This window comes from Pseudonaja textilis, chromosome 1 (genome assembly GCF_049901715.1).
Source record: "Pseudonaja textilis isolate UNSWEBS1 chromosome 1, rPseTex1.2, whole genome shotgun sequence".
Taxonomy (NCBI): domain Eukaryota; kingdom Metazoa; phylum Chordata; class Lepidosauria; order Squamata; family Elapidae; genus Pseudonaja; species Pseudonaja textilis.
Window position 1 is genome coordinate 314,378,034 of NC_141990.1, and position 27,315 is coordinate 314,405,348.

General features: G+C 41.9%; 1 protein-coding gene and 1 long non-coding RNA gene across 5 annotated transcripts in view; one reads left to right on the forward strand and one right to left on the reverse strand.

Moving 5' to 3' along the window:
* The window catches only part of LRFN5 (leucine rich repeat and fibronectin type III domain containing 5), a 122,396-nt gene extending 99,748 nt beyond the window's left edge, over positions 1-22,648 (reverse strand). For 2 of the 3 annotated variants that reach the window (XM_026698805.2, XM_087922517.1), the window contains exon 1: positions 21,878-22,600. The gene's annotated coding sequence lies outside the window, so the exon portion shown is untranslated. Of the gene's footprint in view, positions 1-21,877 lie in introns of all 3 variants that reach the window. The other variant, XM_026698804.2, reaches the window with a different exon arrangement.
* On the forward strand, positions 22,401-26,423 carry LOC148128311 (uncharacterized). 2 transcript variants are annotated; one of them, XR_015741247.1, is made up of 5 exons: positions 22,401-22,481; positions 22,513-23,478; positions 23,550-23,695; positions 25,859-25,992; positions 26,130-26,423. It is a non-coding gene; the product is annotated as an uncharacterized LOC148128311 (long non-coding RNA). The 2 variants fall into 2 exon arrangements; XR_015741246.1 differs by having other exon boundaries at positions 25,859-26,423.
* Positions 26,424-27,315: the final 892 nt, after the last annotated feature.

A 27,315-nucleotide genomic window follows, 5' to 3' on the forward strand; every position in this document is an offset into this window, starting at 1 on the left:
GTGCTTCATTAGAATTGGTGCCTGTAGCTATGCCAGTAGGTAAGAGAGCCAGAAGCTTCAATAGTCTTGGTTTAAACTGCATTCAAGTTTCATTTTTTATTTAAATGATGTAGAAGGGACCTCAAGAGAAAACAAGCATGCAACACCACACATATTTGCATGTGATCTCTCATGCATGGAATTTGTCATGTGTATGTAATCACCTATACAGATTCTGGGAAGCTACAGCATTTTGCAGGCTACATTCATATGCAGCAAAAGATGTACAGGCTTCCAACTTTCTCTGGAGAAAACAATCCCAAGTTGGGCAGCTACACAGTAGGGAAGCATGGAAATGCATAGTTACTAGAAAATACGGGCTTCTTCCAGGGGTGAAAATTGCTAAAGTAAGAAAGCAAGCTTCCAATTATTTTGTCATAGTTGCAAGTTTTGAAATGATGGAGATAGGGATGTGAGATGTCGAAGCAATCCTGAGATGAGTTGCCAGTATCATGTCTTAACAGAGTCTTAACTAAACACAATTGAGCTCAAGTCTCTCATTTTACAAATCAGCGAATAGCCACTAGTAGGACTTGTCTTTCCAACTTCTCCATCATTGCACAAGTACCTTATCCCTTCGTCCGGAACTCAATTACTAGTATGAAATTGCTTTTGTCATTAGAGTCCTGTCTTTTGAGAGCCAATTTGGTCCAGTGGTTAAGGCACTAGGATAGAAACCAGTGGGTTGTGAGTTCTAGTCCTGCTTAGATCTGAGAACCAGCTGGGTGATTTGGGTCAGTAATTCTCTCTCAGTCCTTGATGTCAGGCTTAGGTGACAAATCAGTTGTCAATTCCTATTGCAATCAATGGATCAACATTTGGTTGAAACGAGGAAGAAGGCGGAGCCTCCTCACTGACGGACCATAGATTGCGATTCTCTGTGGCTATGGTCCGTGCTCTTTCATTGGAGAGCCCCAATCATTACCATTAGGGGCTGAAGCTGCCTTGGAGGGGTGGTGGAGTAAGAGGAAGCCGCAAGCCAGGTTGAGGGGAGCTGCATCTCCCCCCCGGGCTTGGTCTTTTTCCCCCCCTGAAGACAACTGCAGCGGTGGTTTAAAATGGCCACCCCGAAGAGGAGGACTCAGCTGGATTAAGATTTGTGCAGGAGGGAAGAAAGAGGTGGATAACATCTGAACCAGGACAACTGGGCAATACAACTAAACAAAAGTACCCCAGGATTAAGGTAACATGGAATTTTTAAGAAAAGAAAAGTGAGCGGCGAAATTACAAAGGGACAGGGGGGAAAAATGAAAATATTTTTGACAGCTAAGCGGGGCTTCGAACCGGGAAAGGAAGAAGCTGGAACTAAAGATTTAACTAAATTGGACTAAAATATTTTGGGAACAAACAGGCATAAAATAAAGCTGGGTTTAAGATTGTCAAAAAATAATAATAATAAAGTTTACAAATTGGAGACTGGACTGTGCTGGAATATTGAGGTTTGAAAAACCCTAAATAAAAAAATAGGGGGAAAAGGTGAAGACTTTGTATAATGGAGAGTGCCACCTTTTGACAAAAACTTGAGCTGAAACAAAAGGGAAAGCATCTTGTTTCTGAATGAACTTGTGTGGATATAACATTAAAGAAATATTGAAACAAAGTAAGAATCTTAGAAAGTGAAAGCAGAACCAGGATAAAGAAAAAAGCAAGGAAAGACTGACTGTGGGATTGATTGATGTTTTTTGGTATAGACCCTCGGCTGGAATAACTGAGAACTTTAGAAAATTGAAAAAAGAAAGAAGGAAAGTAAAAGTGGTTTTTTTGTGTGGACTTTAACAATCATAAAATATAAGAGTATGTAATGATGATATCTCTTTGGGAATTAAAAATGGAACTTAAAAATATGAGAGAATTACTACAGGAAAGAGGTGAATAACTTTGCTCTGTGTTAGAAAAAATGGAAATGGCAATTGAAGAACAAGAAGAAAGAGCTTCAGAGGAGGAGGAGTCAATTCAAGGAGAAGACATTTTAAATAGACAATTAACACAAAGAACACTGCAAAGAAGTGGGGAAAGAAGGAAGGTTAAAAAGTTGAAATTTAAGAAGGCAAACAAAAGGGGCAATACCTGTGAAGTCAGGAAAGGCAGAAAGACCCAGCAGAAAAGGGGAAAGGAAGATATTAAGAAAGAGAGGGATATAAACTGGATTGAGAAAAGATATGGGGATAAGAGGGGGAGGAGAAGCAGTAAGAAACAGGTGCATGAAATAAAGAAATACGGAAATAGTAAAATGTTGAAAAATTGTTTTTTCAGAGATAATGGTTGATAAATTAAAAAGGGGATTCTGCAGGATGACAAGGAGTAATAAGAATATTTCTGCAATTAAAAATATTTAGAAAATAGGGTAATATAGATACTGATAACTCTTATTAAAAATCAAGCAGGGAAAATATGCTGTGGAATCCAAATGAAAAAATGTTATGATTATTATTGTAACTTCTTAAAAATAATGGTTTATTGGGAATCAAGATGAGGGAATAAAGGTATATTTTAATCACTGAGGTGTCACACTCAAAACAGTAAAAGGGGGGAAACCTATACTTGTTTTTTTAGTGTTAAAATTTGTATTAATCTAGAATTTATAAACAGAATGTGTAATGGAAAGGGAATATGACAGACTAAAGAGCCAACTAAATTAATAAGTTAATATAGACTATTAAAAGCAAGGAGAGACATTGGTAACTTTATTATTATTATTATTATCAGTAGTAGTAGTAGTAGTAGTAGTAGTAGTAGTAGTATTAGGCAAACACATATTGTTTATCTTTATTTTTAAAATAAATATTAAAGGATTATATTTGAAATAATTGAAATGAAACAAAAAGATGTTTCGATTGAGATTAATGAAAGAGGCTGGAATTAATGTGTTTGTTTCTCTCCTTACTGAAAATTTGGAATGGAAAAGGTAATAATAGAATTAAGTATGCATATATGAATGTATAATTGCTGTCATATTTGTATATAAAGGTGATGACCCGGAAATATGTTGTCCACTAAAAAGAGATTTTTGGTTTTAATGTGAAAAACTGAATAAAATTTGTTAAAAAAAACATTTGGTTGATACGAAAAAAGGACATTCTACATTTGTAAGAAAAATGCTAGAAAGAGTCCTGCCTTTTCAACTAAAAAAAAAGGGCTCTTCTTTGGGCTTACTTGAAGACTCAAAATCAGATTCTTACATTTCAAAAGTACCAAACAAAAATATTCATATTTTAAAAGCCCATTACTCAAGAAAAAAATGCATATGACTGACAAAGGAACAATAGCATTTTCTTCAAAAAGATGTCTCAATCTGCATGCATTCAACTTTTCTGTGCTCAAAAACATTTGTCAACTTCTACTTAAATAAGCAAAATGTTACCTGTATATGATAGTCCTCCTTTTAATTATATACTGCAGGTATTTTGATACAAAACTATGATGATTCTTGAATTAAATTTAATTAAGCCATTAAACTTCCTCACCATCATCTCTGTTTACTTGAGAATGAGTGTTATCTGTCACCATATTTAAGTGATCCAACTTTTTCCCCCACCACAAGTAACCATTGAAGCATTCATGTCCAATATATAGAAACAATGCTGTGGGAACTACTAGTCATAAACAGGACAAAATAATTTTATTAAAATTATTTTATTCCCAAAAATCATGTTGCGTCCATCTCATCTTAGAGATTCTATATGGCTTACAGAAAATTGAAACTAGAAACAAAACACATAATCTGGGTATGATTCAACCAGATTGAACATAGAAAAGAATAAGAGTTGGAAGGGTCCTTGGAGGTCTTCTAACCCTACTCTCTGCTAGAGCAGGAGACCCTATACCACTTCAGACAAATGGTTGTCCAGTCTCTTTTTGAAAGCCTGTAGTGATAGAGCATCTACAACTTCTGAAGGCAAGCTATTCCACTGGTTGATTGTTCTCACCTTAGTTCTCTTTAGTTCTAGGTTGCTTTTCTCACTGGTTATTTTCCATCCATTTATTCTTCTCTTGCCTTTTGGTGCTTTGGAAAACCTCCTCTTCTTTGTGGTAAACACTCAAATATTGGAACATGGCTATCCCCTAGTGACGAGTCCTTCTTTTCATTTCACAATTCCTGTAGTTGTTCTTTGTATGTTTTAGCCTCCAGTCCCCTAATCCAAAAATTGGAATCTTTGCTGGGGGAAAAACTGAAGTTTACACAGGATACAATTTGTCCTCTGCAATGCAAAGCCATTTATTTATATTGATTGACTGACTGATTTAACCAATTTATAGAGCTGCCTATCTCACAATTATGGGCAGATAAAAACACATCAAAATAGTTTTTAAAAAAGTTAGGGGCCTGCACCCTAACTCAACCACTAGGTTTCTTTCACTCACCCTTCCAGATTACCAAATACTTGGGTCATTCTTGATGACTTTGAGAGGCAGCTATGTATAATGTTCTTTGGGATCTAGTTGGTGGCTATCCTCAGGTTCAGCCCTCACAAGAAGATGGACAACTATGCACCAGGGAGGCTTTAATTTATTCAATGCCTCTTAAGTAGGGTTCTATGTTACTGCCTTTCAAAGACATTTCCCCGTTCCCAATATTAGTAGCCAAGTCCCCTCACCTTCCCAAGCGACCAAATTCAGCAGAACCACATCTCTCCCCTCCTTTCTATAACTCCTTCCACCCTGCAAGCAGCACGCTCCTCTTGTATTCATTTTGTTCACACTCCCCTTTTTAATTTTCTTCATCTCAATGCAGTTTCGCTCCCAATATTCCTGTGAAAGGCATGTCTTAGTCCAATAAATTTGCACAGCACTTAGTTAGGATAACGTTGCAATCTGCCTACCACGTAGTTGCTAGGGACAGAGATGATGCCTTGAGACTACAGATATTCAGCCCTGCCCAAGAAGAGACAGGCTTCATTGGAATTCTAAGAAAATGCATCGCCTTTCTTAGCTATTCATGCACATATATTTTTCTCCCATTTTTGCAATATTAGAACTCAAAATCATTCACTGAAACTAAATAAAGAGATTTGGGACTGATTAATGCACAATCAAATGGTGGGATTCATTGATTTAAAGCTGGGCAACAACCCTATTACTAACTTAACTGCAGTGAGTCTCTTAACAACTGTGGTCATAAAGGTCATAAAATGGAGCTAAATTTACTTAACTGTCTCACTTGGCAACAGAAATGTTGAGCTCAATTGTGCTTGTAAGTTGAGAAGAATCATAGCTATTGCATCACACAAATATGAAATAACTAACCCTTTGGCCTAATCTAACAAAGCCCTTCTTATATTTTTATCTTAGTTTCTCTTTCCTTCCCTTCCACTTCATATCATCTTTGCCTTTTTCCAAAATGTAGCCGTAATTTTAAAAACATGGAGAGATGTTCTGCAGACCCATATGCAGTTCTTTTTTACATAACACAATAGCATAATATTGAAAATCCCAGTTTCAAAATATATAACAGTTTTTCTAAATTAAGAAACATACATAGGGTTTCTTGAATTCTGAAAACTGTGAGAAAAATAACCAGGCACACGTTGATATATAAAACTGAATATGAAATTGTGGCATTCCGGAGCAATAACTGAAAGTAACAAAAAAAGAAGTACACAAGTGTAGGGTGCTTTTACGGATGTTCACAATTTGAATTTTCAGGGGAAGAAACAGGAGAAGGGTGCAAATAAATAATAAACTATTCTCTCTAATATCTGTCAGCAAAACACCAAAGATCATCTACATTCAACATTTGAGTTTCCTTCCCTAGGCTTTCTAACTAAATAATTTGTTCCTATTACGACCCCCCAAAATATGGATGAAATCACAACTCAGTTTCTCATAAAACCACCTTAACAAAATGTGCTTAAATATGTGAAATGCTACATGTGGAACCATCCACAATGTAGAGCTATAACCACAATGATTCCACATTCTTTCCTGAATTAACAACAGTTCCAATGATCAGAAACTTTTCCAATTATCAGAAACCAGGACTTTGCAATGACTATTGAACAGGATCTCAGTATGAGCTATTTGGACCGATGTATCTGAAAGGAGATCCTCCAGAGGAGCTGAGCCATGTTAAAAAGTGCTTTACTTTAGCAATCTCTCCTCTGTTTGGCTCCAAGCAATTTATCTTAGCTGGCAACAGTCAAACATATGAAGTTACAATGAAGGAGACTCAGAACAGAGAGATCAGTTTTCAAGGTTGGTGGAAGAGTAACCTTTTAAAAGGGAAAAAAATTTAAAGGCTGAGAAGAATAAAAACAAAGAAGTGAAAGCAAGACAGACAATGGCTTACATGATTTTTCCCAACTGATTCAACAACAGTGGCCTGAGGAATCTGTTTTTTTCTCCTGGGTAATGAAATAACATTACCCAGAAGGGGTGTTTCTATTTCCCACTCATGTGGTATCTGTTTGTGTTTGTATGGAAGGAAGGAAGGGAGAGAGGGAGGGAAGGAAGGGAGGGAGGGAGGGAGGAAGGAAGGAAGGAAGGAAGGAAGGAAGGAGCCTGACAAAAACTGCTCAGCTCTGTCCTAGAGCTACAGACATTTATTTATTCATAAATAAATTAATACATCAAGACTGCATCCTTTTTGAGGCACTGTAGGCAAAAACCTAGCTCTGAAAAGAAGCACTAATGGAAGGAAAAATGGAAGCAAAGACAGGAAGAGGCAACCAGCAGTAAGGGAGAATGGATTCAGTTACAGTGGCGATGGGTACACTGGGGAACACCTGAGACAACAAATTAGGGGCTGTCATGGAGAAAATCTTTCTCCCTGGTTGCTAAGAATGGACAGTGACTTGATGGCATATAATCACAGAGCCTTTCTCAACTGGCTCTGACTCACTTCCTCATCAGGACAGCCAGAAGTGAACAGCATTTTAAGGTGATATCAGTTTTCAGTGGCACCACTCATCTTGGATTCTCAGCAAAGGAATGTGGACACTTAAGGAGTGTGTGTATAACAAAGCACAAAGTTTTCCATAACTCAAGCATATTCACTTTATCATCCATGTTGCCTAAATCATTGTAGCCTATTCCAATTTCTTTCTACAATCCCAGAAAGAGAGATGTGCATTAAAGACTCTGAAAAGATTGCAGAGAAGAGCAACATAGATGATTAGGTGGCTGGAGACTAAAACTTATCAAGAATGGCTGCAGGAACTGGGTTTGTCCAGTCTAGTGAAAAGAAGGACTAGGGGGTAGGGATGACATGATAGCAGTATTCCAATATTTGGGGGATGGTCACAAAGAAGAAGGGGGTCAAACTATTTTCAAAAGCACCAGAACAAGAAGCAATGGATGGAAACTAATCAAAGAGAGATACAACCTACAACTAAGGAGAAATTTCCTAAAGGTGAGAACAATTAACCAGTAGAACCAGCTTACCTTCAGCAGTTGTGGGTGCTCCATCATTGGAGGCTTTTAAGAAGAGACTGGACAGCTATTTGTCAAAAATGGTAGTCAATCGCCTGCTAGAGCAGGGGGTTTCACTAGAACACTTCCGAGGTCCATTCCAACTGCGATGTTGTTATTTTATGTTCTAAATATGATCCCAAACGCTAATGCTTTGCAACAGGGTGGGTTCCTATTTAAGGTATATGTTATTAAAAGAATACTTCCCAAAAATGAAATCCAGTAGGCACAAAAAGAGACGTTTAGAGCCCAACTGGCTTCCATGGAATACCCTATTTCCTACTCTGCTCTCAATTTTCTGGGAGATTTGGAACACAGGCTATACTGTGCTTTCTCCGCCCCCAAAGAGACTTGATGTGAGAATCAAAACATATATGGAAACCACCATCACAGCCTCTGCTCTTGAGTTACATGACTTGGCCACCCATGACTTGGATAGACTGCATCATCCACTTAAGAACCAATATCATGGATGACAGGACCACTGAAAAAAAAATACCCTAATCAATAAATTATGCCTTCAAATATGACATGCTTCCCATTTAGTTTAACACTTCTCCATAATCTCAACTGCAAGAAATGTAAAACACAGGGAATGAGAATCCAATTAATCTATTTCAAGTTATTAAAGGCCTTGTGAAGCATGCGAGCTGGCCCTTCAGTTTAAAAAAAATACAGGCTAATATTTCAAGCTAAATTAAGTACAATTTTATACCCTGTACTCCTTTGTGGCATCTATCAGAATCTTATGTCTTCTGGCTAGGTCTGCACTTAAGACTCCCTCCCATTATTAATAACTGACTAGGCAAGATCTAGCATTGATAACAGATTAATTATCCAGCCCCAGAAAGAAGCTTCACTGTCTAGCTATAATGTCCAGCAGGCTGAAATTGCAAATTGAACAACTGCTGATTATAATGGATTATCAAAATGCATTTTTTAAAAAAATCTACAATTATTTATTAATTAAATTATTTGTAAATGCAAGTACATGTCATCCTCGGCTTACAACTATACACTTAGTGACCGTTTGAAGTTATAAGGGGAATGAAAAAGTGACTTGACCATTTTTCATACTTACAACTGTTGCAGCATCCCCATGATCACATGATCAAAATTTGGCCACTTGGCAACTGGCACGTATTTACGACAGTTGCAATGTCCCAGGGATCATGTGATCACTTTTTGCTACTTTCTGACTAGCAAAAATCAATAGGGAAGCTGGATTCACTTAACAGCAGTGTTAATAACGTAAAACTGCCGTGATTCACTTAACAATTGTGGCAAGAAAGGATGTAAAATGGGCAAAATTCACTGAACAACTGTCTTGCATAGCATAGCGATGGAAATTTTGGGTTCAGTGTAATCATAAGTGCAGATCTACCCATAATGCTTATTTAGTCTCAGCAGGCAGTGCTGGCTGGCTGGCTGGCTGGCTGGCTGGATGGATGGATGGATGGACGGATTCACAGAGTTACAGTGGATAATGTAAAGTGTGTTTCAAATTCAGCTTGAATTCTAATAACTTCGTGGACAAGTTTATGCTAATTTCTTGGCAACAATATGGAAAAGTTTGACCACTGCCGTCCCATAGGTTTTTTTCAAATTCCCAAACTGAGAAGATGACGCAATAAATTACCTACATTTAATAGTATATTAAAGGATTTATCTAATTCTATGTTAATATTTTGTAGATACTGTATATTTTTAGTTTATACAAATGTCACTCATTTATTTACTATTATGTACCTATATTCATTTTTTTCTGATTTTATTAGTATTCTTATATTCTTGTTGTATTTCATCACATCGTTTGGTTATTATACTTACCAATAAAAGATAAGATATCACAAATGGTTTGCCATAGCCTGCTTCCTAGGAATGACTGGCCCAAGGTCTCCTAACAAACCTGCCTGTTTAGCCATCTACCAATCTTCTGGATTTTTTTCAGCCCACATGAGATGGCCTTAAATAAATTAAATGGCTCAACTCCTGTGACTCTATTCTTATGCTCAAAGCAATCTCAGACAGAATGATTCTTTATCTCCATCTCATTGCAGAAAATATAGCACAGATGTCTGTACCTAAACTATTATTTTCAAGGTGAAAGACTTGGAAACTGCAGCAAGGATTGGAGACAAGGCATAAAGTTGAAGACCTCAACAACAAAATGAACGAACAAAATGAACAAATCATCAGATCAGAGGACATCCATTTGAAAGTTCCTGAAGGACTGAAATGTGAAATTGTTTATCTTTACTTACTTTAACAAAAGCAAGTGCCCTTGAATTAGGCCTCTGTAACCTAAGAATGGATACTAATCAGTCTATTGGTCTGGTCTAGGATGAAAATTACATATAACAAGTACAATCCTTTTTTAAAAAAGAACAGAGAAACAAACCTAAGAAGAAACCAGGAAATTGCAAACTGACAACTTTTAAACCTCTTCTTCACCAAATGGTAGAGAAAGTTTTTTCTTTTTACCCTATTAAAGGTAAATTTGTCAGTTGTATAGAAGGATAAGACAAGCCATAGCTATACTTTCTGGAATTTTTTGAAATTATCAACATGTGGGTAGATAGAGATGAGTAGAAAATAGATACTATTTTCAAAAGACTTTGTTAAACCTAGCCATCATGTGATCATAAAAGAGTTGGGTTAAAATACAGGGAGTAAGAATAAATAATTTTATAAAGACCAGAACTAAGAATTACACTGGCCTGGGGCTTTTTTGTCAATCTACAACAATAAAACCTTAGTGCCTGTAGATGAACAAACAGAGAGATGACCAAGTTTGTTGATAACGCAAAATTATTTAAGGGTCTAAAATAGAAAGGGATTGTGACTGTTTATCTGCTCATCTGAATCATAGTTCTACAATGAAATTAGAAAAGGAATCAAAAATAAAATTGCTAATGTCATTATGGTTTTAAATAAATGCAAGACACAATCACACTTGTAATACCTTTGTAATTTTTATCATCATATCTCAAACAGCCAGAAAAAAAAATAGCAAATGATCAAAGGACTAGAATAAATCTCCTATGAGGAAATGTTATTTTAAGGGCATTTCAACTTGGGAGAGGGAAGTTAGAAAGGGAAAACAGAATAGATTTTTTTTTCTTTCTATAATAATACAAAGGCTTATGTGTCATCCAAGAATGTTGGGCGCTTCAAAACAAATAGGAGGAGGAATTCAATAGGCTATAGTTAAATTGCTAGTAAAATTGTTTGCCACTGAAGACAAAATGGCAGTCTCCAACTTAGACATCTTAATAAGTAGATCTGATTGACAAGAAATACTACTTGAGAAGATGTCAATGAAGAAACTTAGTCATCCAGGTAGAGTTGTCTGGAAGATGAGTTCATGGCAAGTACTTTATTTTGTTTTTGTTTTGAAATGTTTCACTGCTTATCCAGGTCTCTTCTTCCAATTGCCATGACTTTCTTTGATAAGATGGCCAATGATTTACTCAGATTATGATAGACAAGATATTGCCAAGTGCCAGATTAACAATACCATCTAGCAGGACTCCAGAAGCACCCCAGAAGCAGTTCCTTCACTCTGGAATGAGATTATCCTTGAGATCCAGATGGCCCTCACTCTGTTGCAGCATAGAAAGCTATGAAATTTTGGTTCTTCATCTAAGCCTTTGGTGAAAGAGAGTGAAATGCCTTCCATCATTTCTATCCAGTGCGTCACTTCTTTCCACCTCTTACCTTTTTTTCCTTTTAGATGGTTTTATTGAAATTCCCTTCCCTTGATTTCATTGAAATTGCTGTGAGCCATCCAGAGTCACTGAGGGTCAGAGAGCATCCAAGTTCAATAGAAAAAATAAATAAAAATAAGTATGCTATTTAAAAAAGCAGGCAGGAGAATGCTACAATAGCCAGTCATCATAGACTTCATGTTGAAGAAACAGACTCTTAGGCAATCAATTAGAAACAGACTCTTAGGCAATCAATTAGCCTGAATTGGTGGGGCTCCTTTATATTTGATAAGATGATTCAAGCATTTGCTGCACAAATTGCCTCATATTTCTATTTAAACATTAAAAGTTGAATCAGTGTGGTTGCAGAATGATTCATGCCCCCCAAAGCTCAGAAATTTATTGTATAGTATGATCAGTATGCCAAAGTTTTGAACACCGATTCACGTGTGTGCCCTTCCATCTTCTCCCCAACCAATCTTTTACTCTAGTAGGCAACTGTTATACCAATATAAGTGGCTTAACATTCCTTAATATAATGCTTGGTTGTACACTTTAAACTACCAATTCTACCATGTTTCTCACAAAATAAGTCCGGGCCTTATTTTTCTTTTGACCCCCGAAAAAATGGCTAGGCCGTCTTTTCGGGGGTGACTTAATTTCTTCCCTCACCTAGAGCAGCCCATATGCATGTACCTCGCTGCAAGGCCTCTTCTATCGGCCAACAAAAGCTCTCCGCAGGCAGACTCCCCAGCTGCTTTGGGGCATGGTGTGGCGGCCCATGTCCCCTTGCCATTAGGCAGTCTCTTTCGGGCGATGGAAGCTCCCCAAATGCAGTCACCAGCCACTTCGATCGGCCGGTAGAAGCAGCCTCAGGGTGAGCGCACACACACACACTCCCCTCACCGCGAGGCTGCTTCTACCGGCCAATCGAAGTGGCTGGTGACTGCACTTGGGGAGCTTCCATTGCCCAAAAGAGACTGCCTAAAGGCGAGGGGACACGGGCAGCCACACCATGTCCTGAAGCAGCTGGGAACTCTGCCTTCGGAGAACTTCTATCGGCTGTCAGGGTATTCTAGCCTAGGCTACCTGCACTCCTAAAGGCAAGTTTTCTCCCCACCCACCCCCCATTTCTCTTCACCTCATGTAGTTCTAATGAACAATGTGAGAAATGGCGGGGAAACGCATGTATTAAATAGGCCTAAATTTTGGGGGTGGGACTTAATTTCACCTCATGCCTAGAAATCATGCTGGGCCTTCCTGTTGTGGAGGCCATATTGAGAAACACAGTAACAATCAACCTTCTGTGCAGTTCAGCTATTGTTACAAAGTTTTTATACATAATGTAATGCGAGCACAAGTTATTATAGTGATAACATCACATTTCCTGTATTTATAAATGTTAAGTGTAATGTATTTTATAGTCTAAAGTGTAGAAGAAATCAATTCATCTGTCATGCCCCTGTTGGAGTCTGACTCTGAAAGAGAGATGGAACAGCTGACAGGGAGTGGGAGCATCTGACAGGGAGTGGGAATGTGGCTCCAGTGGTTGTGGAGGAAACTGGGGAAGGGCACAGACTGGATGGGCATTCACAGGAAGACCCAGGCCCATCCCCTCTTCATCCTAGGGCACGCAGGGACGAGTGGATAAGGGAGAAACATGAGTGGTGTGGTCTAAGAGGGAGGAAGGGGCCCTGATCCCTTTCATGGGCTGCAGCTGGGAGGACTGTTTAAAAGGACAAACTGTGCATGGCAAAGTTGCTGGAAGCAAAGTGTGCATTATTCGTGTCGGAGCTTATCTGTGTTTTGGCTTCCTCCCAACTGTCGTTGCTGCATTATCTGGTAGAAGTCTGCAATTAATCATCCTTGCCTGCCATAGAATTCCTTCAAGTTGGTTTGTGTTGGGTTTTTTATTTTGAATTAACTTTACTTTGGGTGTGGACTGCATTTAGTCCCTCCGTAAACTGTTTTCTTTAAGAGTCTGATATCCAGCCAAGGATAATTGGACACTGGGGCCAAGTTGGAGGCATTAAAGGGACTTTATTCTATTTTTGTGACTTGGCTATTTTTGTGTCATGCCCTGGGTCATCACATCATCTAAAACCCAAAGTGATGGGAGCTAGGAAGGGGGAGATAGAGATGCTCTCCTGAAATTTCTCAACAGCAACAGATTCTTTTGAGCCAAGAATATTCACCATCTTTGAGAGGAGAATCCCACATGCTATACAGGTAATCCTCGACTTACAACAGTTTGTTTAGTGACCATTTGAAGATACAATGGTAATGAAAAGAGTGACTCATGATCATTTTTCACACTTACGATCATTACAGCATCCCTCATGATCAATATTCAGACGCTTGGCACATGACTCATATTTATAATGGTTGCAGTATCCCAGGGCCATGTGTTCCCCTTTTGTTGACAAGCAAATGGAAAAGCCAGATTCACTTAACAATAGTATTACTAACTTAACAACTGCAGTGATTCTTTGGCAAAAAGGTCATAAAATGGGGCAAACCTCACTTAAGAGCCAAGGTAGCACAGTGGTTAAAATGCAGTACTGCAGGCTACTTCTGCTGACTGCTGGCTGCCTGGAATTTGGCAGTTCAAATCTCACCAGGCTCAAAGTTGACTCAGCCTTCCATCCTTCCAAGGTGGGTAAAATGAGGACCCAGACTGTTGGGGGCAATAGGCTGACTCTGTAAACCGCTTAGGGAGGGCTGTAAAGTACTGTGAAGCAGTCTATAAGTCTAAGTGCTTTTGCTATTAACAAATGTCTCGCTTAGCAACATATATTTTGGGTTCAATTCTGGTCATAAGTTGAGAACTACTTGTATCAATATTTGCCCCGTCTCCACTTTTTTCTCCTTCTCCACTTCTTCCTCTAATGTGTCCAAAACAATCTGACAGTGATACATGCTGTTTTCCTCAAACAAAGGAAATTGCATCATAGAATCATAAGGCTGGAAGAGACCTTGAAAGTCTTTTAGTCCAGGCATTGCCAACCGATGGGCTGCGGCCCACTGGTGGGCCATGAGAAAATTTTGGTGGGCCGCAGAGAAATCTCACCCCCAGAGCACCCCCTCCAAAGCAATTAATCCAGGTTGCGCAGGAACACAAGGCTGTGCTTCCCACATGGCCCGTTGGAACCATCCCCACCCACTTACTACTTACCCGACAAATGTGCCTGCTAAATTGCTATTTTTCCTTTTTCCGACCATCAGCTGTTCTGCTGTGCTGGGAGATTTAGTTTAGCTAGAAAGCAGGAAATCATTGGATTTCTTACTTTCTAGATAGTCTTTAGATCTTTGACTCTGCTTTTAAGCACAGCTGAACCTCCCTTAGGACTGAAGGTTCTATTATTCAGTGCAGATTCACGGCAAGCAAATTTTATGTGACAGACTGAGGTAGTCAATGGCAGATGGATAGATCATTGAATGATTCTGTGAGCAACTCAATCTGCCTGCCTGCTTTGCCTGATTTTGGGTAAAAGTTGCTCTTTTTTTATAAAAAAAATTCAATATTTATATAAATATTTATAATATTTACATAAAGCCATGCCCAGCCAGTCACATGACCACCAAGCCGCACCCACAAATTAGGCCATGCCCAGAGAACCGGTTAGTGGTTCCTGGAATTTAAAATTATGAGTTTGGTGGTCCCTGAGATCCAAAAGATTGGCGACCCCTGTTCTAGTCCAACCCTCTACTCAAGGCAACCCAGTATTATGGTTGCCCAATCTGTTTTTGAAAACCTCCAGTATACATATAAACAAAATGTTCACTTCCCCCTTGCTATTGTTGCAGCTCCAGTGCTCATTAGAAAATCTGCACAGAAAAGAAAGCATCATTTTGGGAGCTTAGTGGTACCAGAACTCTGGATTTCTTTTGGCTGATCCTCCTTCAAAGCCTATCACCACCATCTTTGACAGCAATTATTGAAAGTTGCTGGCATAATTGTATCTACCACTGAAATGGTAGCGGGAGCCATAATATAATCTTAGAATAGAACTGTAGCAAATAGCACTTACACTTGTACACCACTTCACCGTGCTTTATATCCCTCTCTAAGCGGTTTTAGAGAGTCAGAATATTGCCCCCAACAATCTGTGTCCCCATTTTACTGACCTCAGAAGAATGGAAGGCTGAGTCATTCTTGAGCTGGTCAGGACTGAACTCCTGGCAGTGGGCAGAGACAGCCTGCAATCCTGCATTCTAACTACTGCGCCACCATGGCTCTTATGTACATATATGTACATCCATATAAGTAGTTACAATCATAATGGTGCCTGGAATGATGGTCCTAAGTCATGGTGGAAGTTAAATGCAACACCACATGACCCCTTCCAACTTTGCAACCTTTTTATGGCGGTTATATTAAGCAAATGCCAGAGTCATTAAGCGAACCCATTTTCGCCCAAGGGCATTTTTTTAACCAGACAGATTACTTGAAAATGTCAAAAAAAGACCAAAAATCATGGTCCTGTAAATCATAGGTCACTGCAAATGGCCATAAATCAGGGGTGTCAAACTCACAGCCCATGGGCCAGATGAGTCACGTGCTGGTCCTGACCACACCCAGTTTAGTGAAGGGCGAAAAAGTCCTGATACATTATGTGACACCACTGTGACAACACGAGTTTGACACACCTGCCATAAATGGAAGCCAGTTGCAAATACCCCAAATGTGATTGTGTGACTGCAGGGGGTGCAGCTGTCAGAACTTTGAATGGTTGCTTAGTGACCAGTCATTAAATGAGGATTGCCTGTATGAATGAAGTGGTCCTGCTCACTTGACCAAACCTTTTATCCTTGGTGCTTCAAAAATTCAACTGTGACCTTCTCAGACACACACATATGTATGTATATGTGTGTGTGTGCGCGTGTGTGTGTGTGGATAGATAGATAGATAGATAGATAGATAGATAGATAGATAGATAGATAGATAGATAAGAGATATATAGAGATATAGATATAGATATAAATTCAAGGCTGAACAATCAATAAGCAAAACATGGGTACCTGGAGGAAAATCCATATGCAAGCACAAAATGTGGAAATGCAGGCAGTCCTCAACTTATGACCCCACTGGGAGCAGAATTTCCATTGCTAAGCAAGGCGGCAGGTAAGTGAGTCACACCTGATTTTGCAACCCTTTTTTGCCAGGGTTGTTAAGCAAACCATTGCAGTTGTTAAGTGAATGGTCATGGTCATTAAATAAATCTGATTTTCCCCCATTGACTTTGATTGTTGGAAACTGGCTGGGAAGATCGCAAATGGTGATCACATGACCCCTGGGGCGCTGCAACTATGGTACATCCATGTCAGTTGTCAAGCGTCTGAATTCTGATCATGTGACTGTAGGGATACCGCAACACTGATAAGTGAAAAGACCAATCGTATGTCCCTTTTATCGATGCCATTGTAACTTTGAACGTTCCCTAAATGAATAGTTGTAAGTCAAGGATTACCTGCACCCTTCCCAGCTGCTATCTTGACTTCAGAACTGCCTAGAATTCAGAATAGCATCAGTGAAATACAGAAGCAACCACTTTTCTCTTGGATGAATGATGGCTTGTTCCTGGAATAAATGCCTCCTTCTATATCACAAATCTCAGAGATCCAGCCAATCAACAGAGCACCATTAAATGGGACACCTGCTTGGTCCCACTAGGTTCTTTCTTAATTACTCTCAAGAATTTCCCTGCGTTCATTATAAAAAAGAAACTGTTGGCCAAGCTCCAGCTCTCTTGCCAGCTGCATCATTGTCCATTTTGGACAGTTTTCAAGCAACCATGTTACCCATGATTATAACTATTTCTAACAAGATTTTAATCTTTCAAAATCTGTGCAGATTTAAACTGTGGGATATTTTTCGGTTCCATACCATTATGTATTTCCACCTGCTAACATCACAGTTGAACTTCCCCGAAACATTCTTCCTACAAATGCCAAGTAGATTTGGCTCAAAAATATTTAGGAAATCTTCCAGCTAATAATGTATTGAGCTTCCCTCCCCACTCCATCCCAGAAATAGTTTTCAGAGCTTCATTCTTTTCAGAAAATTATGGGGCAAGTGGAGGGGAATGAACCCTCTCACATTCTTGCTACAGATGAAAATCTAAGTAATGTTTAATCTCAGACCTATTCAACTTGCCCAATATTGTATTTGAAGTTAGTGTTCTTTTTTAAAAAATTCTAATAAATTCATGAACTGGAACATTTTCTGATTAGAAATAAGTGTTAGGAAATTGGGGGGAGGGATTGAAGTAGCATTCCATTTCTAAACCATGGACTGACCTGGATAATCAGGTCTTCTGCAGTATGCAAAAGCTCTTGATTTGAAAATCAGGTATCTCACTGAGGCAGAGAAATACATTTTACACAATGCACATCTAGGCATAGGCCCACTTCTGAAAGATAACATCCCTCCTCATAGCAGATTCCAGACAACCTACAAACATCAAAGATAAGCTGGACCGTGACATTCATTCATAATGCAGCTTATTTTTTTGGTCACAGCATGAGGAGCCATGTTTTCTTAAGGCAGGCTTAGAACTAAGAATGTGATAGGAATCCAGACATTTAATTTTAACCATTCTGCACCAGCTACACAGAAGAGGGCTTACAAACCAGGCAGGAATTTCAATAGGCCCAAGATTCTCTAGTATTTCCCGGGGAATGCAGACTCTGAAGAGGAAAGTGCCCAATGGCTGAGAATCTCTGTCTAATTCCCGTATCTATATCCAGCACAGTCTTGTTAACAAAGAAAAGCTAGGATGGTATGTATGGAAGGATTGAAGAAACAGCTTCAAGCTATAGAGATTTCCGGAGGTTGAAGTTAAGTGGCAGGTGACAACACCTCGCAAAAGCTAGGTATCAACACCCTACCAGAAAATCTCAAGGGTGAAGATTAGTGTGTGTGTGTGTGTGTTACACTCAAACACACACTCACACACACACACACACATTTATCTATCTATCTAAGCCAGAAGGTCACATTGGCAAATCACTTCCAGAGTATGGCCTTCAAAAACCCAACATGAATGTCACATGGTCACAAGGAACCAAGCTGCACTTCAGTGAAGCTTTAATTTAAATCAGCTTGCCCTCAATATTTGTCAGGAGGATGCAGGTAAACAAAAAATCTATGTTGGTGGAGTATCATTTCTCTTCCCAATCTTTCAAACTGGGTACTACAATTGCTCATGTGTGACTCAAATTGCAGAAGAGAAACTCAGAAATCTAGAAAATTGCCTATTTTCAATTATGCATGCACACAAGCACACGTTCGCCCACAGGCATCATTTTGTCACATCCTGCCTAAATCCTTTTGTTCTTGTATTTGAAGCTTTTACAGTTAGGCTGCCTATTGCAATTGTAGAGGCAAGTGGAGAGTCCTACCTTGTAAATTCTGTTGCTTCCATCTAAAATGTTACCTAATTCAGGCCCAAGGGCATCTAAGACATAGGAAGCACAGGCTGCAAAAAAACAGTCCTTATTCTATAACCCACAGTACCTTGAGATAAATCACTTGTTCGAAGTCAACTCCTTTCCCATGCTTTTCTAAAAGGAAGGGGGCACTTTTCCAATAAGAGCCTCATATCTAGGAGTAAAGTTATTATCTGTTTCCTTGGAAAATGGCAGTATTTTCAGCAGGAATTAGTAGTTAATTTCAGACCTTATTGAAAAACAAAGGCAATAAGCCATTTCACCCCAAATATATCCAAGCAATTAAACCCAGGACAGATTTGCAGATTTGCAAGGTCAATTGCTCTTTCCTTTGCAATTCAAGCAAGTCAGAGATGGGTCACCTTGAAAAGCATGGCTTGCAGCAAACCTGCTCATTTCTATCAACATCTGATCCAAAGGCCTTCCATGCAGTGGAATGAGAAGTTCTAAAATACAGGTAGTCTTTGACTTACAACCACAGTTGGGCCCATTACGTTTCTATTGCTACGTAAAACATTTGTTAAGTGAGTTTTGCCCCATTTAATGACCTTCCTTGCCACAACTGTTAAATGAATCACTGCAATGGTTAAGTTAGCAACACGGTTGTTAAATGAATCTAGCTTCCTCATTGTCTTTGCTTGCAAGAAGTTTGGAAAAGGTGATCACATGACCCCAGGAGCCTACAGCTGTCATAAATATGAATCAGTTGGCCAACTGCCTGAATTGTGATCATGTGACCATGGGGATGCTACAAAAGTCATAAGTGTAAAAAATAATCATCTCAGTTTTTTCAACTTCAAATGGCCACTAAATGAACTGCTGTAAGTCAAGGTCTACCTGTGCCACGCTGTTCACTGACCAATCCTGCATCCTGGGCTCAGGCCCAAAATGGCCTAGTAATCATAAAGCTCTGATAATGATTTTCAGAGCAGACTATCTACTGTGATCGCATCCCAAAGATGTTCCTATAAAAACAGCCATGTTACCAAACCCTCAAATAGAATAAATATTGATCTCCAGAGAGCTATTATATCTATAAAGGTCACTATGGCCCTGTGCCTCATCTATAAAAATGATTTTTTTATTAAAAAGATTCTTCTTTTGAAGTTTTCCTTGGTTATACAAGATTTTGTATTATTAATTTTTTTTTGCAGCTATTTGGAAGTTAAAAAGAGCTGTAAGGTGTACCATCTACTATATCAACCGTATTCAACATGGCCTTAAAAAAGGAAAGCCAAAGTGTTTGTGACAATTGTGCAAGTGGAAAGCAAGGTAACCAGGGTTTGCAGAAATGTTATTCAATTTATGACAGAGATAGTCATTGAATCAAATTCCTTACTGATCTATCTGGTCTGAGCAAAGCTACACCTTTATATTTACATTAGCAAAACCATGTCAAAAGTTGAATCTGCTGGACAGATGAAATAAACTGTCCACTGTTTTAGAAAGGGAGGTTCCCGACATAGGACAAGCTGAATCTAGACCAATATCAAGAAGAAAACAGGGTCAAACAATGCATCCTTCCCCTCCAAGATGAACTAGAATGGAGCAGGCTGTTTTCAAAGTTGAGCATAATGTCCAAAGCCACAAAGAACCAGCACCAATCAAAGCCAGAGATGCTTCACTTAGCTTGGAAGCAAAGCTCCAACTTGCCCTCTGCTTCCTTCCACATCTCAATCCCATTAAAGCAGCCCTCTCCAAAGGAAGCAGATCACATCTCAGCCTTCAGCTCTGGAGAGATCCCCACAATCATTCTTGCCCATCCAGCCTAGTCTGCCCCTTTCATTTCCCAGCTGCACAAAGGCCTAGAATCCAAGTGAGTTGATTTTTTTTTTTTAAAAAATGCTCCTTACACAAAGGAAATCCTAAAATAAGGTAAAGAATAACATAGATTATGAAAAACAGGAGAAAAGCACTTTAAGAAAATCCCAGGTCACAGACGGACATGCAGGGCTGCAGTAAAAAAATATTGTTCAAAGTGGGGCCAAGCTGAAAGACCCAACACCCCAATGGACTGAAACTTCCCACTGGACTTTCCTCTTCTTTCTCTGGGCCCACCCAAAAGGCAGATTTACCCTTCCCCCCTCCCTTCAGAGCCACCCCCATTCCTTCTCCCTCCACTTTGGCTCTTGGCCTCCCAGATACCCTGCCTGGATCTATACCTCCTTCCTGCTCTCCCCTCCCTGGGGCTCCACTTTGCCTTCCTCGCCAGGGTTTTCATGCGAATCCATCCACACGGATCCCCTCCGCAGCCCCTGGAGACCTTTCTGCTTGCCCTCCCCCCAAGCTTTCCAAAGGCAGGGGGGGGTTGGGCGGGAGCCTAGGCTAACCGAACCCACGAGAGTGAGTTGAAGGGCCATCCATCCAAAAGCGAGGCTCTACACAAACACCCATCCTGGCTGCGGAGGGGGAAAAAAAATCTAGGCAGGCAAAAAAGGAAAGCGAGGCGGGCTCCCCACGGAAAACGAGGGTGGCGAGGTGACCCCGGGGGTCGTCCGACAAAACCTCAAGCAGCACCTCCGACCGCTCGCAAAACGATTCCACGCTGAGGTGAATCCAAAGGCCTTCGTCCCTCGGATTCGCGCGCTAAGAGGCAGGGAGAGAGCGAGTTAAAAAAAAAAAGAAAAGAAAAGAAAAGCGGGCTTTATGTGCTTGCCCTCCGTGGGGACTCCCCGTCTAACGCGCCGGCACAAGCCATCCTCTCCAAAGCCGGCCCTGGAGCTCCCCCAGTCTGCCAAAGCCGAAGTAGCAAGAAAACTCCAGAACCGTTTAAAGAGGGTGGAGGGGGAGAGAGAGGGGGTGCGGGACCTTGACGCCCCCCCCCTCCATGTAGACGGCGCGGGGAGGGGCTTTTCCACAAAAGGCTCCCTTCGCCTCTTTTGCCGGGCCAAGAAAGAACAGGGCAGGCGGCTGAATGTCGGCGATGGCGGCACTTTCCCGCCCGTCTTCCCTGCCAGCGGCCCGGTAGAGAAAACCGCTTTAAGACGCAACGGCCACACCTGGCGGGGCCGGCAGCGCCTCTCGCTCCCCCGACGCGTCTTCTTGGAGGACGGGGTGGGAAACCGCCTCATTTCGTCCTCACCTCCGCTCCCATCGCGGCAAAAAAAAAAAAAAGATGCCACCACCTTGGAAGATCCCCTCCCCGGAGCCCTTCCGCGCCTCTTGCCGTTCCGCCGACCCGCCCAGCCCAGCCCAGCCCAGCTCTCCCGCCGGCAACTGCGCGGGGGCTGCAATGCAGAAAGCAAAACGAAGCCGCCGGTGGCACTTACCTGCTGCCTCCCGGGGAATCCGACCGCCCGGGGAGCTCCTTCTCCCACGGCCGCCTTCCACGTCCCTGCTCCAGTGCTTCGCTTAGCAGCAGCCGCCGCCGCATCCTAGAGGTAAGAGGCGCCGGTCAGCGATGTTCGGGTCGGGCCCGAAGCGCCCGGCTCGGTTCGAGCGCTCAAGCCGCGTCTCCCGCCCCATGGAAAGCTTCGGGGGCGGCGGCGGTAAGTGAATCTGGCCGGGCGTGACCTTGCCCCACACCCGTCGGTGCTTTCTCCGCTCGCCCGGTTGCATCAAATCCCGCCGCGCTCACACACGAACCCGGTGCCGCCCGCTCGCTCCCCGGCCGCCGATCGGAGCTCCACCGCCGAGTTCGAGCGCCTCCACCTCCCTCCTAGCTGCCGCCGTTCACATCGCCGTCACGAGCGGCACAGGAGGAGCGATGGAGTCGGAGCGTCGGCCAAGCGCTTGTTTTAACGAAGGCGGAGGCAGCAGCGGCGGCAGCAGCAACGCAGCAATGCCCGGACACTCCCCGCCCGTGTCTGGGCTGCTCCGACTCCCCTCGGTCGAGGTTCGCAGCCCGCCGCAGCCAGCTCCATCCCCAGCGCTGCTGCCGCTGGTGCAAGAGCGAGAAAAGGAGGCTGCCGCTGCCGCCCGACCGAAAGCCGCTCGCCTCGCTGCCGCATGAAGCTTTCCCGCGGCGGCGCCGGCGCCGGCGACTCCTCCGCAGTCAGAAGCGCGCTCGAGTGGCGGAGACTAGAAGCGTCCAGCGCCGCCCGCCGGGGAAGGGCGGGATATCGAGGGGCGGGCAGGCGGAGGAGCACCCGCCCGCTTGGGCCGGCCCTCGCTCCGCCTGGCCTCAAATAAAAACACCGGTGCCGGGAAGACGGGTCGCCACTCAGCGACAAGCGCCCGAGCTGGACGCGCCGAAGCGGCGCCCGGACACCAATGACGCCGGGGCAGGGGGGTGGGAAGGAGAGGAGAAGGAGGTTGATGGTGGCAACTAACCTGCCGGCTCGCGCTCCTACTTTCTTCTTCCGTCGGTGCCAGGCCGCTTCAGGGAAACTTTGCCTGGGGTAGCGCCTCACGTCCGCCCGGGAAGAGACGGGGCGAAGCATTCCTGCGATTGCCGGTTCGCTTCGAGGCTGCTTCGAATGGGACCGCCGCTTGAACGTTTGGGGCTCGAGAAAGGGAGAGCGAGCCTGCTTGGTCGGAGGGGAGGGAAGCAACCTCTGCTGGGGCGCTGCTGCTGGCGAGTCAGGCCCCCTCAGCCGTTGCTTTGGCCTGGAATCGTTTCCCCTTCCTCTTCAGCCGTAGGACGGAAGAAGCTTGCTTGCCTCACACACACGCACACCCCGAACTCGAAGGGCGCCGGGGATACGAGCTGCGCTTTTCCCAAGCCGCGCTCGCGCTGCCCGGCATTTGCGGGCGGGTGGTGGGCGGGCGCGGGGCGGACAGGTGGAAGTGTACAGCTGTACGTCGAAGTTTTCGCAGGCGGAAGTGTGTTATGAAGACGGGAAAGACGGCGGCAGCTTAGCTTTAGGGTCGCTTGTCGGGGTCGGCCGGCAATTTTCCCGGGCATTTCTTCCACTTAGGGATAGAGAAGGTGGCAGGGAGGGGAGGGGAGGGGAGAGAAACAGCACCGCTCTTTTGACTGTGGCTTTGTTGGTTTTGCAGTTCTGCGTGCCTGAAATGAGATGGGACTTCTAGTTGGATGGACAGGAGACCCAGCAAGGAGGGTGAGCGATCCTGGGTCTCGGTTGAAAAATCCATTCATGCACAACTCCGGTGGCGGCCTAGCTACTTCTCTCTTCCGGCTGCGTGTAAGGATAACAAAGGATTACCTATCCTTTTATTTCGTGTTACCTGTTGAAATGCACCTGATAGAAAATTGGATTCTTGTGGGAAGGGATCACAAGAATCCCTTCCCTCTTGAGATGCTTTGAAGGCTCTTCAATCGCTATAAAAGCACCAAGGTCACTTTGTCAGTTGCATTCTTCATCACAGCTGTAACCAAAACAGAAGAAGCAAACAGAATGAAAAGGGGGAAAATCAACAAGGCAAGATAGTGGGCTTCTCTTGGGGCCAGTTTGTGGATTAAGCCACCTGGTTTGAAGTGGCTGCCAGTTTCCCTGCAAGAAATCAAAAGGATCCTCTTAGCAAGAGAGGCTGGCAGTTTTTCTTCTGATAGTCTGTCCCTGTTCCACAAGGTCAGGTCTTTTTGTGCTGATGGCTGTGAAACATTTAGGAGTTGAAGATGGATTAGAGGACACCAGCATGAACTATAAATCCCCGCACACCGGCTGGACAGGCCATCATTGCAATTAAATCAATAGCTTCTTATTCAACAATATCCCACTTGGGGTGACTTTTGTGCTGGCTTTACTAATGAAGATGATAGTCTAGTTGGCACAGTTGGTCATGTGAGTAATCTTTGGGAAGTAGCGTTGATCCAAACCGAGTAAGAGTCAGCCTGACATCTCTGCAAAAAGCAAACATGAGTTTTGGCTGCCTCTGCAGAATTATAATTCCACCTTGCTCTGCAATGGTCAGAGGGAAGCCTATAAATACTACACTGTCAGATTTAGACAATCAGGCCACTGAGGACAATCAGAGAGCTGGAAACAAAGGCCTGTGCCAGGAGTAGGCTACGTAAGTCCCCGGTTCCTTTTATTAGAGTTTCCACGGTGACAACGAATTTTGAAAATTGATAGCAATACATAACACAATAATATAAATCCTAAAATTGGCTTAATGTCATTTTGAAATACAGAGGGAGAAAACCTAATTCAAAAGAAGAGAAACAAAAATTCCTGATCCTTCACAAAGAATGCCATGGGCAGTCTATGCTCTCGAAAAGTTTACATGTAGGCATCATATATCAAAAGGTCAAAGAACTAGAAGAGACCTTTGAGATCACCTAATCCGATTCCTTTTCTCAGTACAGAATCCATAATGGCTTCTCTGGTAGATGACCATCCTTTGTTGTTTGAAGCTTTCTAGTGAAAAGAAAACATGACATCATGTAACAGTCTATTGCATTAGAGGACAACTCAGTCCTCATGTCCAGCTTTTAGTTGTAATCTACTGGTTCTACGCTTTGGTGCAATAAAGAATTAAATCTATTCCTTCTTCTGTGTTGAAGTCTTAAAAACCACAACCATATCTCCTATCTGTCTATGGAGATTCTCAGCCATCCAGATCATGGTTGTCCCAAAGGTGCTTTTTCAAGAGGCAACTGGACTTTCTGGTTTTTCTTTGAAGATGTTTCGCTTGTCATTGAAGAAGCTTCTTCAGCTCTGACTAAATCCTTCCATTCCCCACCAACCACTCAGAGCTGGAGAAGCTTCTTCAATGAGAAGTAAAACATCTTCAAAGAAAACCAGAAAGTCCAGTTGCCTCTTGAAAAAGCATCTTTGGGACATATTTGCTATTGGTTCTCCCTTAGGTTAAACATACCCTGACTCTTTTTCATGGGTCTTCAAATTTGACAGCTTTAAGACTCATGGACTTCAACTCCCAGAATTCTTCCTCCAATCATGTTAACTCGGGAATTCTGGGAGTTGAAGTCCACAATTCTTAAACTTGCCAAGTTTGAAGGCCCTTGCTTTAGGTGCTCCTCCTGAGGTTTGGTCTCCAAACTTTCTCCCATCTTAGTGGCTCTGCTTTGAATTTGCTGTAATTTGTCAGTTTACGTTTTTAACATCGGTTGTCATAAATGGACATAATATTTCTAGCTGGATCTGACAAGGACAGAGTAAAGTAGAATAATTAGCGATTCCTATGATCTAGAGCGTAATCCTTTTGTTAGTGCAACAAAATAATGTATGTGTGTTTATGTATCTACTTTGTTTTAGCTCTTACAAATTCACATTGTCCTGTTTAATTTCTCTCTGTTTCCTATTTTGTGTGGTTTGTTTGTATGTGCCTTCAGTGTCTCATTTCATAGGATTTTTTCATCCTTCATGAAAGTTTTTCTGCTTCAGAATTAGAAGCTAACGGAGCCAAATCCAGTCTACCATCTGTTGGAATTCTTCAGGATCTACTCTTCTGAAATTCAATAGGCAAGTCTTCTCAGTTGTCCCTCCTCTACATATCACTCATCTGAGGATAACATTGGGTGGGTTTTTATTGTTACTTGCTTTTGGGGTTTGATGATTTCCTTAACACCACCCAGAGGCAAGCTCTCTGAATTGGGTAGCCAAATAAAGGCTCTAAATTAATATAAATAAATAGCCACCATTACTTTTCCCCAAGGTGCTAGTCACCTTCATTTCTTCAATCAATTCTTCTTGATGATTAGGTCCAGGCTAGCAGAACTCCTTGTCCTTTCTTCCACCTTCCTACAAATAAAGTTGTCAGTACAACTTTACTGACAGGCAAGATTTATTTGTACTCTGTCTCAAGATTTCTTGCCGATATCAAGGTAATTGAAATTCCCCATTATCACTATTGTATGTTTCTTTCAAGTTCTGGTCATGTGATGCAGGAAAACCTCATTCTGTATCTTTTGCCCACCTGGGTAATCTGTAATAAACTCCCACAATGGTATCACTTTTGTATCTCTTTTCATTCTTACCCAAATACTTTTGACAGGTCTTCCAAGTTCTAAGGAGATATTCATAGAATAGGATACAAATACCTTGTAGAAAAGATGAGAAAGGGGAAATGGTATGGCCTATATTGCAATGCTTACCATTCTTGACAACTTTAAAATGTGTGGACTTCAACTCTTAAATTCTGCCTGGGAAGAATTGAACTTACACTGATATATTGCATTGAGTCTCTGGAGTTAGGCTCAGCAATAGATCAGTGGTCTCCCAATGCTTCACACTTGGCAGAAAACTTTTAGACAGAACTCACATAAATTGCAGACAAGACTGAAGCCACATGCAGAAGAGTTGATTGTCGAACAGAATGCCAATATATCATGGACTTTTATTCACACGCTTTACCTGTGCAAACTTGTGTAACAGCCACATGTTGGGCAAACATGGTGTAGCAAATGGCCTGTTTGAACTGAGCTGTCACCTAAATTCATTTAATGTTAACCTCTTCTGATACTGCTGTGCTGTGAATACAGTCATCTTCCACTTTGCAGTGCTGTTGTAAGGGATGAAGCACTTTGTACAGCTGAAAACAATGTATTAGGATTGTACGGAGATCTGGATTCAAATGACCAAATGCATTCCTGAGTTTGCATTGGAAGAAGACATTGTTAGAAAGCTGAAAACTAACATTCCTGAGACTGTGGGTCAATGCAGAGGACAATTGCTTGAGCTCAGGAAAAGATACAACTGCTTTGAGGAATTCCTAGAGGCTGCTGCATGCACTCTCTGAATCACATTTTCTCCTTTGGTTCTCTACAAAGCCCATCATTTAGAAAAATAACTAGCTACTATATGAAATGTCTGGGAAATTAGCCTTCCATTTCTTATTATGA